The sequence below is a fragment of the Cynocephalus volans genome, chromosome 4 (assembly GCF_027409185.1).
Source record: "Cynocephalus volans isolate mCynVol1 chromosome 4, mCynVol1.pri, whole genome shotgun sequence".
In the NCBI taxonomy this organism is placed as follows: Eukaryota; Metazoa; Chordata; class Mammalia; order Dermoptera; family Cynocephalidae; genus Cynocephalus; species Cynocephalus volans.
This window is the reverse complement of record NC_084463.1, coordinates 62,691,345-62,708,852: the sequence shown is the minus strand read 5'-3', so window position 1 is coordinate 62,708,852 and position 17,508 is coordinate 62,691,345.

Here is a 17,508-nt window from a genome sequence, read left to right as displayed (position 1 = left end):
TTCCAAATCATGGTTGACAACATAATATTCTATCTTGTGCCTTCATACTCTTTTTCTTTATGCAGATTCACAATCTTGTCATTATTTTATTGAAATTCCATGAATGTTCTAGGAAATGGGATACAACAATTTCTCTTTCTTTCTTTGATCCCCCACGCTCCAAGCTTCCAAATCATGGTTGACAACATTAATATTCTATCTTCTGCATTCTTATTCTTTTTCTTTATGCAGATTACCAATCTTTATATTATTTTATTGAACTTTCCATGAATGTTCAAGGAAATGGTATACAACTGTTTTTCTTTCTTTCTTTTATCCCCCACTCCCCCCCAGTTTACAAATCATGGTTGACAACATTAATATTCTATCTTCTGCATTCTTACTCTTTTTCTTTATGCAGACTAACAATCTTTTTATTATTGTATTGAAATTTCCATGAATGTTCCAGTAAATGGGATACAGCAGTTTTTCTTTCTTTCTTTTATCCTCCAGCGACCCCAGCTTCCAAATCATGGTTGACAACATTAATATTCTATCTTCTGCATTCTTACTCTTTTTCTTTATGCAGACTAACAATCTTTTTATTATTTTATTGAAATTTCCCTGAATGTTCAAGGAAATGGGATACAACAGTTTTTCTTTCTTTCTTTTATCCCCCACCCCTGCCAGCTTCCAAATCATGGTTGACAACATGAACATTCTATCTCCTGCATTCTTACTCTTTTTCTTTATGCAGATTAACAATCTTTTATTATTTTATTGAAATTTCCATGAATGTTCAAGGAAATGGGATACAACAGTTTTTCTTTCTTTCTTTCATCCCCCAACCCCCAGCTTCCAAATCATGGTTGACAACATAATATTGTATCTTCTGCCTTCATACTCTTTTTCTTTCTGCATTTAACAATCTTGTCATTATTTTATTGAAATTTCATGAATGTTCAAGGAAATGGGATAGAACATTTTCTCTTTCTTTCTTTTATCCCCCACTCCCCAAGCTTCCAAATCATGCTTGACAACATTAATATTCTATTTTCTGCATTCTTACTCTTTTTCTTTATGCAGATTACCAATCTTTTTATTATTTTATTGAAATTTCCATGAATGTTCAAGGAAATGGTATACAACAGTTTTTCTTTTTTTCTTTTATCCCCCACCAACCCCCACCTTCCAAATCATGGTTGACAACATTAATATTCAATCTTCTGTATTCTTACACTTTTTCTTTATGTAAATAACAATCTATTTATTATTTTATTGAAATTTCCATGAAGGTCCAAGGAAATGGGATGCAACATTTTTTCTTTCTTTCTTTTATCCCCCACGCCCCCAGCTTCCAAATCGTGGTTGACAACATTAATATTCAATCTTCGGCATGCTTACACTTTTTTTTTATGCAGATTACCAATCTTTTTATTATTTTATTGAAATTTCCATGAATGTTCAAGGAAATGGAATACAACAGTTTTTCTTTCTTTCTTTTTTCCCCCACCACCTCCCACCATCCAAATCATGGTTGGCAACAGTAATATTCAATCTTCTGCATTCTTACACTTTTACTTTATGCAGATTAACAATCTTTTTATTATTTTATTAAAATTTCCATGAATGTTCAAGGAAATGGGATACAACGGTTTTTCTTTCTTTCTTTTATCCCCCACTGGCCCGCAGCTTCTAAATCATGGTTGACAACATTAGTATTCTATCTTCTTCATTCTTACTCTTTTTCTTTATGCAGATTAACAATCTATTTATTATTTTATTGAAATTTCCATGAATGTTCAAGGAAATGTGATACAACATTATTTCTTTCTTTCTTTCATCCCCCACGCCCCCAGCTTCCAAATCGTGGTTGACAATATTAATATTCAATGTTCTGCATTCTTACACTTTTTCTTTATGCAGATTACCAATCTTTTTATTATTTTATTGAAATTTCCATCAATGTTCAAGGAAATGATAGAACAGTTTTTCTTTCATTCTTTCATCCCCCTACCCACCCCAGCTTCCAAATCATGGTTGACAACATTAATATTCCATCTTCTTCATTCTTACACTTTTTCTCTCTGCAGATTAACAATCTTTTTATTATTTTATTGAAATTTCCATGAGCGTTCCAGGAAATGGGATACAACAGTTTTTCTTTCTTTCTTTTATCCCCCACCCCCCCGGCTTCCAAATCATGGTTGACAACATTAATATTCTATCTTCTGCATTCTTACACTTTTTCTTTATGCAGATTACCAATCTTTTTATTATTTTATTGAACTTTCCATGAATGTTCAAGGAAATGGTATAGAACTGTTTTTCTTTCTTTCTTTTATCCCCCACTCCCCCCCAGTTTACAAATCATGGTTGACAATATTAATATTCTATCTTCTGCATTCTTACCCTTTTTGTTTATGCAGATTAACAATCTTTTTATTATTGTATTGAAATTTCCATGAATGTTCAAGGAAATGGGATACAACAGTTTTTCTTTCTTTCTTTTATCCTCCAGCGCCCCCAGCTTCCAAATCATGGTTGACAACATTAATATTCTATCTTCTGCATTCTTACTCTCTTTCTTTATGCAGATTAACAATCTTTTTATTATTTTATTGAAATTTCCATGAATGTTGAAGGAAATGGGATACAACAGTTTTTCTTTCTTTCTTTTATCCAGCACCCCGGCCATCTTCCAAATCATGGTTGACAACATTAATATTCAATCTTCTGCATTCTTTCACTTTTACTTTATGCAGATTAACAATCTTTTTCTTATTTTATTGAAATTTCCATGAATGTTCAAGGAAATGGGATACAACAGTTTTTCTTTCTTTCTTTTATCTCCCGCAACCCCCCAGCTTCCAAGACATGGTTGACAACATTAATATTCTATCTTCGGCATTCTTACTCTTTTTCTTTATGCAGATTAACAATCTTTTTATTATTGTATTGAAATTTCCATGAATGTTCAAGGAAATGGGATACAACAGTTTTTCTTTCTTTCTTTTATCCCCCCCCCCCGCCAGCTTCCAAATCATGGTTGACAACATGAACATTCTATCTCCTGCATTCTTATTCTTTTTCTTTATGCAGATTAATAATCTTTTATTATTTTTTTGAAATTTCCATGAATGTTCAAGGAAATGGGATAGAAGTGTTTTTCCTTTTTTCTTTCATCCCCCACCCCCCAGCTTCCAAATCATGGTTGACAACATAATATTGTATCTTCTGCCTTCATACTCGTTTTCTTTATGCATTTAACAATCTTGTCATTATTTTATTGAAATTTCATGAATGTTCAAGGAAATGGGATACAACATTTTCTCTTTCTTTCTTTTATCCCCCACTCCCCAAGCTTCCAAATCATGGTTGACAACATCAATATTCTATCTTCTGCATTCTTACTCTTTTTCATTATGCAGATTACCAATCGTTTTATTATTTTATTGAAATTTCCATGAATGTTCAAGGAAATGGGATACAACACTTTTTCTTTCTTTCTATCATCCCCCAACCCCCCCAGCTTCCAAATCATGGTTGACAACATTAATATTCTATCTCCTGCATTCTTACTATTTTTCTTTATGCAGATTACCAATCTGTTTATTATATTATTGAAATTTCCATGAATGTTCAAGGAAATGGGATACAACAGTTTTTCTTTCTTTCTTTCATCCCCCTCACCCCCAGCTTCCAAATCATGGTTGACAACATAATATTCTATCTTGTGCCTTCATACTCTTTTTCTTTATGCAGATTCACAATCTTGTCATTATTTTATTGAAATTCCATGAATGTTCTAGGAAATGGGATACAACAATTTCTCTTTCTTTCTTTTATCCCCCACGCTCCAAGCTTCCAAATCATGGTTGACAACATTAATATTCTATCTTCTGCATTCTTATTCTTTTTCTTTATGCAGATTACCAATCTTTTTATTATTTTATTGAACTTTCCATGAATGTTCATGGAAATGGTATACAACTGTTTTTCTTTCTTTCTTTTATCCCCCACTCCCCCCCAGTTTACAAATCATGGTTGACAACATCAATTTTCTATCTTCTGCATTCTTACTCTTTTTCTTTATGCAGATTAACAATCTTTTTATTATTGTATTGAAATTTCAATGAATGTTCAAGGAAATGGAATACAACAGTTTTTCTTTCTTTCTTTTATCCCCCACCACCCCCCACCTTCCAAATCATGGTTGACAACATTAATATTTTATCTTCTGCATTCTTATTCTTTTTCTTTATGCAGATTACCAATCTTTTTATTATTTTGTTGAACTTTCCATGAATGTTCAAGGAAATGGGATACAGCAGTTTTTCTTTCTTTCTTTTATCCTCCAGCGACCCCAGCTTCCAATTCATGGTTGACAACATTAATATTCTATCTTCTGCATTCTTACTCTTTTTCTTTATGCAGATTAACAATCTTTTTATTATTTTATTGAAATTTCCATGAATGTTCAAGGAAATGGGATACAACAGTTTTTCTTTCTTTCTTTTATCCAGCACCCCTGCCATCTTCCAAATCATGGTTGACAACATTAATATTCAATCTTCTGCATTCTTACACTTTTACGTTATGCAGATTAACAATCTTTTTCTTATTTTATTGAAATTTCCATGAATGTTCCAGTAAATGGGATACAACAGTTTTTCTTTCTTTCTTTTATCCCCCACCCCCCCGGCTTCCAAATCATGGTTGACAACATTAATATTCCATCTTCTGCATTCTTACTCTTTTTCTTTATGCAGATTAGCAATCTTTTTATTATTTTATTGAAATTTCCATGAATGTTCAAGGAAATAGGAGGCAACAGTTTTTCTTTCATTCTTTTATCCCCCACCCCCCCAGCGTCAAAATCATGGTTGACAACATTAATATTCTATCTTCTGCATTCTTACTCTTTTTCTTTATGCAGATTACCAATCTTTTTATTATTTTATTGAACTTTCCATGAATGTTCAAGGAAATGGTATAGAACTGTTTTTCTTTCTTTCTTTTATCCCCCACTCCCCCCCAGCTTCCGAATCATGGTTGAAAACATTAATGTTCTATCTTCTGCATTCTTACACTTTTTCTTTATACAGATTAACAATCTTTTTATTATTTTATTGAAATTTCCATGAATGTTCAAGGACATGGGATACAACAGTTTTTCTTTCTTTCTTTTATCCAGCACCCCCGCCATCTTCCAAATCATGGTTGACAACATTAATATTCAATCTTCAGCATTCTTACTCTTTTTCTTTACGCAGATTACCAATCTTTTTATTATTTTATTGAACTTTCCATGAATGTTCAAGGAAATGGTATAGAACTGTTTTTCTTTCTTTCTTTTATCCCCCACTCCCCCCCAGCTTCCGAATCATGGTTGAAAACATTAATGTTCTATCTTCTGCATTTTTACACTTTTTCTTTATACAGATTAACAATCTTTTTCTTATTTTATTGAAATTTCCATGAATGTTCCAGTAAATGGGATACGACAGTTTTTCTGTCTTTCTTTTATCCTCCAGCGCCCTCAGCTTCCAAATCATGGTTGACAACATTAATATTCTATCTTCTGCATTCTTACTCTTTTTCTTTATGCAGATTAACAATCTTTTTATTACTTTATTGAAATTTCCATGAATGTTCAAGGAAATGGGATACAACAGTTTTTCTTTCTTTCTTTCATCCCCCCCCCCCAGCTTCCAAATCATGGTTGACAACATAATATTCTATCTTCTGCCTTCATACTCTTTTTCTTTATGCATTTAACAATCTTGTCATTATTTTATTGAAATTTCATGAATGTTCAAGGAAATGGGATACAACATTTTCTCTTTCTTTCTTTTATCCCCCACTCCCCAAGCTTCCAAATCATGGTTGACAACATTAATATTCTATCTTCTGCATTCTTACTCTTTTTCTTTAAGCAGATTACCAATCTTTTTATTATTGTATTGAAATTTCCATGAATGTTCAAGGAAATGGTATACAACAGTTTTTCTTTCTTTCTTTTATCCCCCACCAACCCCCACCTTCCAAATCATGGTTGACAACATTAATATTCAATCTTCTGTATTCTTACACTTTTTCTTTATGTAGATAACAATCTATTTATTATTTTATTGAAATTTCCATTAATGTCCAAGGAAATGGGATACAACATTTTTTCTTTCTTTCTTTTATCCCCCACGCCCCCAGCTTCCAAATCGTGGTTCACAACATTAATATTCTATCTTCTGCATTCTTACTCTTTTTCTTTATGCAGATTACCAATCTTTTTATTATTTTATTGAAATTTCCATGAATGTTCAAGGAAATGGTATACAACAGTTTTTCTTTCTTTCTTTTATCCCCCACCACCCCCCACCTTCCAAATCATGGTTGACAACATTAATATTCAATCTTCTGTATTCTTACCCTTTTTGTTTATGCAGATTAACAATCTTTTTATTATTGTATTGAAATTTCCATGAATGTTCAAGGAAATGGGATACAACAGTTTTTCTTTCTTTCTTTTATCCTCCAGCGCCCCCAGCTTCCAAATCATGGTTGACAACATTAATATTCTATCTTCTGCATTCTTACTCTCTTTCTTTATGCAGATTAACAATCTTTTTATTATTTTATTGAAATTTCCATCAATGTTCAAGGAAATGATACAATAGTTTTTCTTTCTTTCCTTCATCCCCCTACCCCCCCAGCTTCCAAATCATGGTTGACAACATTAATATTCCATCTTCTGCATTCTTACACTTTTTCTCTATGCAGATTAACAATCTTTTTATTATTTTATTGAAATTTCCATGAATGTTCAAGGAAATAGGAGGCAACAGTTTTTCTTTCTTTCTTTTATCCTCCACCCCCCCGGCTTCCAAATCATGGTTGACAACGTTAATATTCCATCTTCTGCATTCTTACACTTTTGCTTTATGCAGATTAACAATCTTTTTATTATTTTATTGAAATTTCCATGAATGTTCCAGTAAATAGGATAAAGCAGTTTTTCTTTCTTTCTTTTATCCTCCAGCGACCCCAGCTTCCAAATCATGGTTGACAACATTAATATTCTATCTTCTGCATTCTTACTCTTTTTCTTTATGCAGATTACCATTCTTTTTATTATTTTATTGAACTTTCCATGAATGTTCAAGGAAATGGTATACAACTGTTTTTCTTTCTTTCTTTTATCCCCCACTGCCCCCCAGTTTACAAATCATGGTTGACAACATTAATATTCTATCTTCTGCATTCTTACAATTTTTCTTTATGCAGATTAACAATCTTTTTATTATTTTATTGAAATTTCCATGAATGTTCCAGTAAATGGGATACAGCAGTTTTTCTTTCTTTCTTTTATCCTCCAGCGACCCCAGCTTCCAAATCATGGTTGACAACATTAATATTCTATCTTCTGCATTCTTACTCTTTTTCTTTATGCAGATTAACAATCTTTTTATTATTTTATTGAAATGTCCATGAATGTTCAAGGAAATGGGATACAACAGTTTTTCTTTCTTTCTTTTATCCAGCACCCCTGCCATCTTCCAAATCATGGTTGACAACATTAATATTCAATCTTCTGCATTCTTACACTTTTACTTTATGCAGATTAACAATCTTTTTCTTATTTTATTGAAATTTCCATGAATGTTCAAGGAAATGAGATACAACAGTTTTTCATTCTTTCTTTCATCCCCCACCCCCCCAGCTTCCAAATCATGGTTGCCAACATTAATATTCTATCTTTTGCATTCTAACTCTTTCTTTACGCAGGTTAACAATCTTTTTGTTATTTTATTGAAATTTCCATGAATGTTCAAGGAAATGGGATACGACACTTTTTCTTTCTTTCTATCATCCCCCAACCCCCCAGCTTCCAAATCATGGTTGAAAACATTAATATTCTATCTTCTACATTCTTACTCTTTTTCTTTATGAAGATTGACAATCTTTTCATTATTTTATTGAAATTTAATGAATGTTCAAGGAATTGGGATACAACAATTTCTCTTTCTTTCTTTTATCCCCCACCCCCCAAGCTTCCAAACCATGCTTGACAAGATTAATATTCTATCTTCTGCATTCTTACACTTTTTCTTTATGCAGATTAACAATCTATTTATTATTTTATTGAAATTTCAATGAATGTTCAAGGAAATGGGATACAACAGTTTTTCTTTCTTTCTTTCATCCCCCACCACCCCAGCTTCCAAATCATGGTTGACAACATAATATTCTATCTTCTGCCTTCACACTCTTTTTCTTTATGCATTTAACAATCTTGTCATTATTTTATTGAAATTTCATGAATTTTCAAGGAAATGGGATACAACATTTTCTCTTTCTTTCTTTTATCACCCACCACCCCCCACCTTCCAAATCATGGTTGACAACATTAATATTCAATCTTCTTTATTCTTACACTTTTTCTTTATGCAAATAACAATCTATTCATTATTTTATTGAAATTTCCATGAATGTTTAAGGAGATGGGATACAACATTTTTTCTTTCTTTCTTTTATCCCCCACGCCCCCAGCTTCCAAATCGTGGTTGACAACATTAACATTCAATCTTCGGCATTCTTACACTTTTTCTTTATGCAGATGATCAATCTTTTTATTATTTTATTGAAATTTCCATGAATGTTCAAGGAAATATGATACAACATTATTTCTTTCTTTTTTTCATCCCCCACGCCCCCAGCTTCCAAATCGTGGTTGACAATATTAATATTCAATGTTCTGCATTCTTACACTTTTTCTTTATGCAGATTAACAATTTTTTATTTTTTTATTGAAATTTCCATGAATGTTCAAGGAAATGGGATACAACAGTTTTTCTTTCTTTCTTTCATCCCCCTACTCCCCCAGCTTCCAAATCATGGTTGACAACATTAATATTCCATCTTCTGCATTCTTACTCTTCTTCTTTATGCAGATTAACAATCTTTTTATTATTTTATTGAAATTTCCATGAATGTTCAAGGAAATGGGATGCAACAGTTTTTCTTTCTTTCTTTTATCCCGCACAACACCCCAGATACCCAATCGTTGTTGACAACATTAACATTCAATCTTCTGCATTCTTAATCTTTTTCTTTATGCAGATTAACAATCTTTTTATTATTTTATTGAAATTTCCATGAATGTTCAAGGAAATAGGATACAACAGTTTTTCTTTCTTTCTTTTATCACCCACCACCCCCCACCTTCCAAATCATGGTTGACAACATTAATATTCAATCTTCTTTATTCTTACACTTTTTCTTTATGCAAATAACAATCTATTTATTATTTTATTGAAATTTCCATGAATGTCTAAGGAAATGGGATACAACATTTTTTCTTTCTTTCTTTTATCCCCCACGCCCCCAGCTTCCATATCGTGGTTGACAAAATTAATATTCTATCTTCTGAATTCTTACTCTTTTTCTTTATGCAGATGAACTATCTTTTTATTATTTTATTGAAATTTCCATGAATGTTCAAGGAAATGGGATACAACAGTTTTTCTTACTTTCTTTTATCCCCCACCCCCCCGAGCTTCCAAATCATGGTTGACAACATTAATATTCTATCTTCTGCATTCTTACACTTTTTCTTTATGCAGACTAACAATCTTTTTATTATTGTATTGAAATTTCCATGAATGTTCAAGGAAATGGGATACAACGGTTTTTCTTTCTTTCTTTTATCCCCCACTGGCCCGCAGCTTCTAAATCATCGTTGACAACATTAATATTCTATCTTCTGCATTCTTCCTCTTTTTCTTTATGCAGATTAACAATCTTTTTATTATTTTATTGAAATTTCCATGAATGTTCAAGGAAATGTGATACAACATTATTTCTTTCTTTCTTTCATCCCCCACGCCCCCAGCTTCCAAATCGTGGTTGAGAATATTAATATTCAATGTTCTGCATTCTTACAATTTTTCTTTATGCAGATTAACAATCTTTTTATTATTTTATTGAAATTTCCATCAATGTTCAAGGAAATGATACAACAGTTTTTCTTTCTTTCCTTCATCCCCCTACCCCCCCATCTTCCAAATCATGGTTGACAACATTAATATTCCATCTTCTGCATTCTTACACTTTTTCTCTATGCAGATTAACAATCTTTTTATTATTTTATTGAAATTTCCATGAGTGTTCAAGGAAATGGGATAGAACAGTTTTTCTTTCTTTCTTTTATCCCCCACCCCCCCGGCTTCCAAATCATGGTAGACAACGTTAATTTTCCATCTTCTGCATTCTTACTCTTTTTCTTTATGCAGATTAGCAATCTTTTTCTTATTTTATTGAAATTTCCATGAATGTTCAAGGAAATAGGAGGCAACAGTTTTTCTTTCTTTCTTTTATCCCCCACCCCCCCAGCGTCAAAATCATGGTTGACAACATTAATATTCTATCTTCTGCATTCTTACTCTTTTTCTTTATGCAGATTACCAATCTTTTTATTATTTTATTGAACTTTCCATGAATGTTCAAGGAAATGGGAAACAACAGTTTTTCTTTCTTTCTTTTATCCAGCACCCCCGCCATCTTCCAAATCATGGTTGACAACATTAATATTCAATCTTCTGCATTCTTACACTTTTACTTTTGCAGATTAACAATCTTTTTCTTCTTTTATTGAAATTTCATTGAATGTTCAAGGAAATGGGATACAACAGTTTTTCTTTCTTTCTTTTATCCTCCAGCGCCCCCAGCTTCCAAATCATGGTTGACAACATTAATATTCTATCTTCTGCATTCTTACTCTCTTTCTTTATGCAGATTAACAATCTTTTTATTATTTTATTGAAATTTCCATGAATGTTCAAGGAAATGGGAAACAACAGTTTTTCTTTCTTTCTTTTATCCAGCACCCTGGCCATCTTCCAAATCATGGTTGACAACATTAATATTCAATCTTCTGCATTCTTTCACTTTTACTTTATGCAGATTAACAATCTTTTTCTTATTTTATTGAAATTTCCATGAATGTTCAAGTTAATGGGATACAACAGTTTTTCTTTCTTTCTTTTATCCCCCACCCCAGCCAGCTTCCAAATCATGGTTGACAACATGAACATTCTATCTCCTGCATTCTTACTCTTTTTCTTTATGCAGATTAATAATCTTTTATTATTTTTTTGAAATTTCCATGAATGTTCAAGGAAATGGGATAGAACAGTTTTTCTTTCTTTCTTTCATCCCCCACCCCCCCAGCTCCCAAATCATGGTTGACAACATAATATTGTATCTTCTGCCTTCATACTCGTTTTCTTTATGCATTTAACAATCTTGTCATTATTTTATTGAAATTTCATGAATGTTCAAGGAAATGGGATACAACATTTTCTCTTTCTTTCTTTTATCCCCCACTCCCCAAGCTTCCAAATCATGGTTGACAACATCAATATTCTATCTTCTGCATTCTTACTCTTTTTCTTCATGCAGATTAGCAATCGTTTTATTATTTTAATGAAATTTCCATGAATGTTCAAGGAAATGGTATACAACACTTTTTCTTTCTTTCTTTTATCCCCCACCACCCCCCACCTACCAATTCATGGTTGACAACATTAATATTCAATCTTCTGTATTCTTACACATTTTCTTTATGTAAATAACAATCTATTTATTATTTTATTGAAATTTCCATGAATGTTCAAGGAAATGGGATACAACATTTTTTCTTTCTTTCTTTTTTCGCCCACGCCCCCAGCTTCCAAATCGTGGTTGACAAAATTAATATTCAATCTTCGGCATTCTTACACTTTTTCTTTATGCAGATGAACAATCTTTTTATTATTTTATTAAAATTTCCATGAATGTACAAGGAAATTGGATACAACAGTTTTTCTTTCTTTCTTTTATCCCCCACCACCTCCCACCTTCCAAATCATGGTTGGCAACAGTAATATTCAATCTTCTGCATTCTTACACTTTTACTTTATGCAGATTAACAATCTTTTTATTATTTTATTAAAATTTCCATGAATGTTCAAGGAAATTGGATACAACAGTTTTTCTTTCTTTCTTTTATCCCCCACTTGCCCGCCGCTTCTAATTCATGGTTGACAACATTAATATTCTATCTTCTGCATTCTTACTCTTCTTCTTTATGCAGACTAACAATCTTTTTATTATTTTATTGAAATTTCCATGAATGTTCAAGGAAATGTGATACAACATTATTTCTTTGTTTCTTTCATCCCGCACGCCCCCAGCTTCCAAATCGTGGTTGACAATATTAATATTCAATGTTCTGCATTCTTACTCTTTTTCTTTATGCAGATTAACAATCTTTTTATTATTTTATTGAAATGTCCATGAATGTTCAAGGAAATGGGATACAACAGTTTTTCTTTCTTTCTTTTATCCAGCACCCCTGCCATCTTCCAAATCATGGTTGACAACATTAATATTCAATCTTCTGCATTCTTACACTTTTACTTTATGCAGATTAACAATCTTTTTCTTATTTTGTTGAAATTTCCATGAATATTCCAGTAAATGGGATACAACAGTTTTTCTTTCTTTCTTTTATACTCCAGCGCCCCCAGCTTCCAAATCATGGTTGACAACATTAATATTCTATCTTCTGCATTCTTACTCTTTTTCTTTATGCAGATTAACACTCTTTTTATTATTTTATTGAAATTTCCATGAATGTTCAAGGAAATGAGATACAACAGTTTTTCATTCTTTCTTTCATCCCCCACCCCCCCCAGCTTCCAAATCATGGTTGAAAACATTAATATTCTATCTTCTGCATTCTTACTCTTTTTCTTTATTAAGATTGACAATCTTTTTATTATTTTATTGAAATTTTATGAATGTTCAAGGAATTGGGATACAACAATTTCTCTTTCTTTCTTTTATCCCCCACCCCCCAAGCTTCCAAATCATGCTTGACAAGGTTAATATTCTATCTTCTGCATTCTTACACTTTTTCTTTATGCAGATTAACAATCTATTTATTATTTTATTGAAATTTCAATGAATGTTCAAGGAAATGGGATACAACAGTTTTTCTTTCTTTCTTTCATCCCCCACCACCCCAGCTTCCAAATCATGGTTGACAACATAATATTCTATCTTCTGCCTTCACACTCTTTTTCTTTATGCATTTAACAATCTTGTCATTATTTTATTGAAATTTCATGAATTTTCAAGGAAATGGGATACAACATTTTCTCTTTCTTTCTTTTATCCCCCACTCCCCAAGCTTCCAAATCATGGTTGACAACATTAATATTCTATCTTCTGAATTCTTACACTTTTTCTTTATGCAGATTACCAATCTTTTTATTATTTTATTGAAATTTCCATGAATGTTCAAGGAAATGGTATACAACAGTTTTTCTTTCTTTCTTTTATCCCCCACCACCCCCCACCTTCCAAATCATGGTTGACAACATTAATATTCAATCTTCTTTATTCTTACAGTTTTTCTTTATGCAAATAACAATCTATTCATTATTTTATTGAAATTTCCATGAATGTCCAAGGAAATGGGATACAACATTTTTTCTTTCTTTCTTTTATCCCCCACGCCCCCAGCTTCCAAATCGTGGTTGACAACATTAATATTCAATCTTCGGCATTCTTACACTTTTTCTTTATGCAGATGATCAATCTTTTTATTATTTTATTGAAATTTCCATGAATGTTCAAGGAAATGGGATACAACAGTTTTTCTTACTTTCTTTTATCCCCCACCCCCCCCAGCTTCAAAATCATGGTTGACAACATTAATATTCTATCTTCTGCATTCTTACACTTTTTCTTTATGCAGACTAACAATCTTTTTATTATTTTATTGAAATTTCCATGAATGTTCAAGGAAATATGATACAACATTATTTCTTTCTTTTTTTCATCCCCCACGCCCCCAGCTTCCAAATCGTGGTTGACAATATTAATATTCAATGTTCTGCATTCTTACACTTTTTCTTTATGCAGATTAAAAATTTTTTATTTTTTTATTGAAATTTCCATGAATGTTCAAGGAAATGGGATACAACAGTTTTTCTTTCTTTCTTTCATCCCCCTACTCCCCCAGCTTCCAAATCATGGTTGACAACATTAATATTCCATCTTCTGCATTCTTACTCTTTTTCTTTATGCAGATTAACAATCTTTTTATTATTTTATTGAAATTTCCATGAATGTTCAAGGAAATGGGATGCAACAGTTTTTCTTTCTTTCTTCTATCCCGCACGACACCCCAGATTCCCAATCGTTGTTGACAACATTAACATTCATTCTTCTGCATTCTTAATCTTTTTCTTTATGCAGATTAACAATCTTTTTATTATTTTATTGAAATTTCCATGAATGTTCAAGGAAATAGGATACAACAATTTTTCTTTCTTTCTTTTATCCCCACCCCCGCCAGCTTCCAAATCATGGTTGACAACATTAACATTCTATCTCCTGCATTCTTACTCTTTCTTTATGCAGATTAACAATCTTTTTATTATTTTATTGAAATTTCCATGAATGTTCAAAGAAATGGGATACAACAGTTTTTCTTTCTTTCTTTCATCTCCCACCCACCCCCAGCATCCAAATCATGTTTGAAAACATAATATTCTATCTTCTGCCTTCATATTCTTTTTCTTTATGCAGATTAAAAATCTTGTCATTATTTTATTGAAATTTCATGAATGTTCAAGGAATTGGGATACAACAATTTCTCTTTCTTTCTTTTATCCCCCACCCCCCAAGCTTCCAAATCATGGTTGACAAGATTAATATTCTATCTTCTGCATTCTTACACTTTTTCTTTATGCAGATTAACAATCTATTTATTATTTTATTGAAATTTCCATGAATGTTCAAGGAAATGGGATACAACAGTTTTTCTTTCTTTCTTTTATCCCCCATACTCCCCAGCTTCCAAATCATGGTTGCCAACATTAATATTCTATCTTCTGCATTCTAACTCCTTCTTTACTCAGGTTAACTATCTTTTTGTTATTTTATTGAAATTTCCATGAATGTTCAAGGAAATGTGATACGACACTTTTTCTTTCTTTTTATCATCCCCCAACCCCTCAGCTTCCAAATCATGGTTGAAAACATTAATATTCTATCTTCCACATTCTTACTCTTTTTCTTTATGCAGATTAACAATCTTTTTATTATTTTATTGAAATTTTATGAATGTTCAAGGAATTGGGATGCAACAATTTCTCTTTCTTTCTTTTATCCCCCACCCCCCAATCTTCCAAATCATGCTTGACAAGATTAATATTCTATCTTCTGCATTCTTACACTTTTTCTTTATGCAGATTAACAATCTATTTATTATTTTATTGAAATTTCAATGAATGGTCAAGGAAATGGGATACAACAGTTTTTATTTCTTTCTTTCATCCCCCACCCCCCCCAGCTTCCAAATCACGGTTGACAACATAATATTCTATCTTCTGCCTTCATACTCTTTTTCTCTATGCAGATTCACAATCTTGTCATTATTTTATTGAAATTTCATGAATGTTCAAGGAAATGGGATACAACAATTTCTCTTTCTTTGTTTTATCCCCCGCGCTCCAAGCTTCCAAATCATGGTTGACAACATTAATAATCTCTGTTCTGCATTCTTACTCTTTTTCTTTATGCAGATTACCAATCTATTTATTATTTTATTGAACTTTCCATGAATGTTCAAGGAAATGGTATACAACTGTTTTTCTTTCTTTCTTTTATCCCCCACTCCCCCCCAGTTTACAAATCACGGTTGACAACATTAATATTCTATCTTCTGCATTCTTACCCTTTTTGTTTATGCAGATTAACAATCTTTTTATTATTGTATTGAAATTTCCATGAATGTTCAAGGAAATGGGATAAAAAAGTTTTTCTGTCTTTCTTTTATCCAGCACCCCTGCCATCTTCCAAATCATGGTTGACAACATTAATAATCTATGTTCTGCATTCTTACTCTTTTTCTTTATGCAGATTACCAATCTTTTTATTATTTTATTGAACTTTCCATGAATGGTCAAGGAAATGGTATACAACAGTTTTTCTTTCATTCTTTTATCCGGCACCCCGGCCATCTTCCAAATCATGGTTGACAACATTAATATTCAATCTTCTGCATTCTTTCACTTTTACTTTATGCAGATTAACAATCTTTTTCTTATTTTATTGAAATTTCCATGAATGTTCAAGGAAATGGGATACAACAGTTTTTCTTTCTTTCTTTTATCCCCCACAACCCCCCAGCTTCCAAAACATGGTTGACAACATTAATATTCTATCTTCTGCATTCTTACTCTTTTTCTTTATGCAGATTAACAATCTTTTTATTATTGTATTGAAATTTCCATGAATGTTCAAGGAAATGGGATACAACACTTTTTCTTTCTTTCTATCATCCCCCAACCCCCCCAGCTTCCAAATCATGGTTGACAACATTAATATTCTATCTCCTGCATTCTTACTATTTTTCTTTATGCAGATTACCAATCTGTTTATTATTTTATTGAAATTTCCATGAATGTTCAAGGAAATGGGATACAACAGTTTTTCTTTCTTTCTTTCATCCCCCACCCCCCCAGCTTCCAAATCATGGTTGACAACATTAATATTCTATCTTCTGCATTCTTACTCTTTTTCTTTATGCAGATTCACAATCTTTTTATTATTGTATTGAAATTTCCATGAATGTTCCAGTAAATGGGATACAACAATTTCTCTTTCTTTCTTTTATCCTCCAGCGACCCCAGCTTCCAAATCATGGTCGACAACATTAATATTCTATCTTCTGCATTCTTACTCTTTTTCTTTATGCACATTAACAATCTTTTTATTATTTTATTGAAATTTCCATGAATGTTCAAGGAAATGGGATACAACAGTTTTTCTTTCTTTCTTTTATCCAGCACCCCTGCCATATTCCAAATCATGGTTGACAACATTAATATTCAATCTTCTGCATTCTTACACTTTTACTTTATGCAGATTAACAATCTTTTTATTATTTTATTGAAATTTCCATGAGTGTTCAAGTAAATGGGATACAACAGTTTTTCTTTCTTTCTTTTATCCCCCACCCCCCCGGCTTCCAAATCATGGTTGACAACATTAATATTCCATCTTCTGCATTCTTACTCGTTTTCTTTATGCAGATTAGCAATCTTTTTATTATTTTATTGAAATTTCCATGAATGTTCAAGGAAATGGGAGGCAACAGTTTTTCTTTCTTTCTTTTATCCCCCACCCCCCCAGCGTCAAAATCATGGTTGACAACATTAATATTCTATCTTCTGCATTCTTACTCTTTATCTTTATGCAGATTAACAATCTTTTCATTATATTATTGAGATTTCATGAATGTTCAAGGGATTGGTATACAGCAATTTCTCTATCTTTCTTTTATCCCCCACCACCCGAAGCTTCCAAATCATGGTTGACAAGGTTAATAATCTATCTTCTGCATTCTTTTTTTCTTTATGCAGATTAACAATCTTTTTATTATTTTATTGAAATTGCCATGAATGTTCAAGG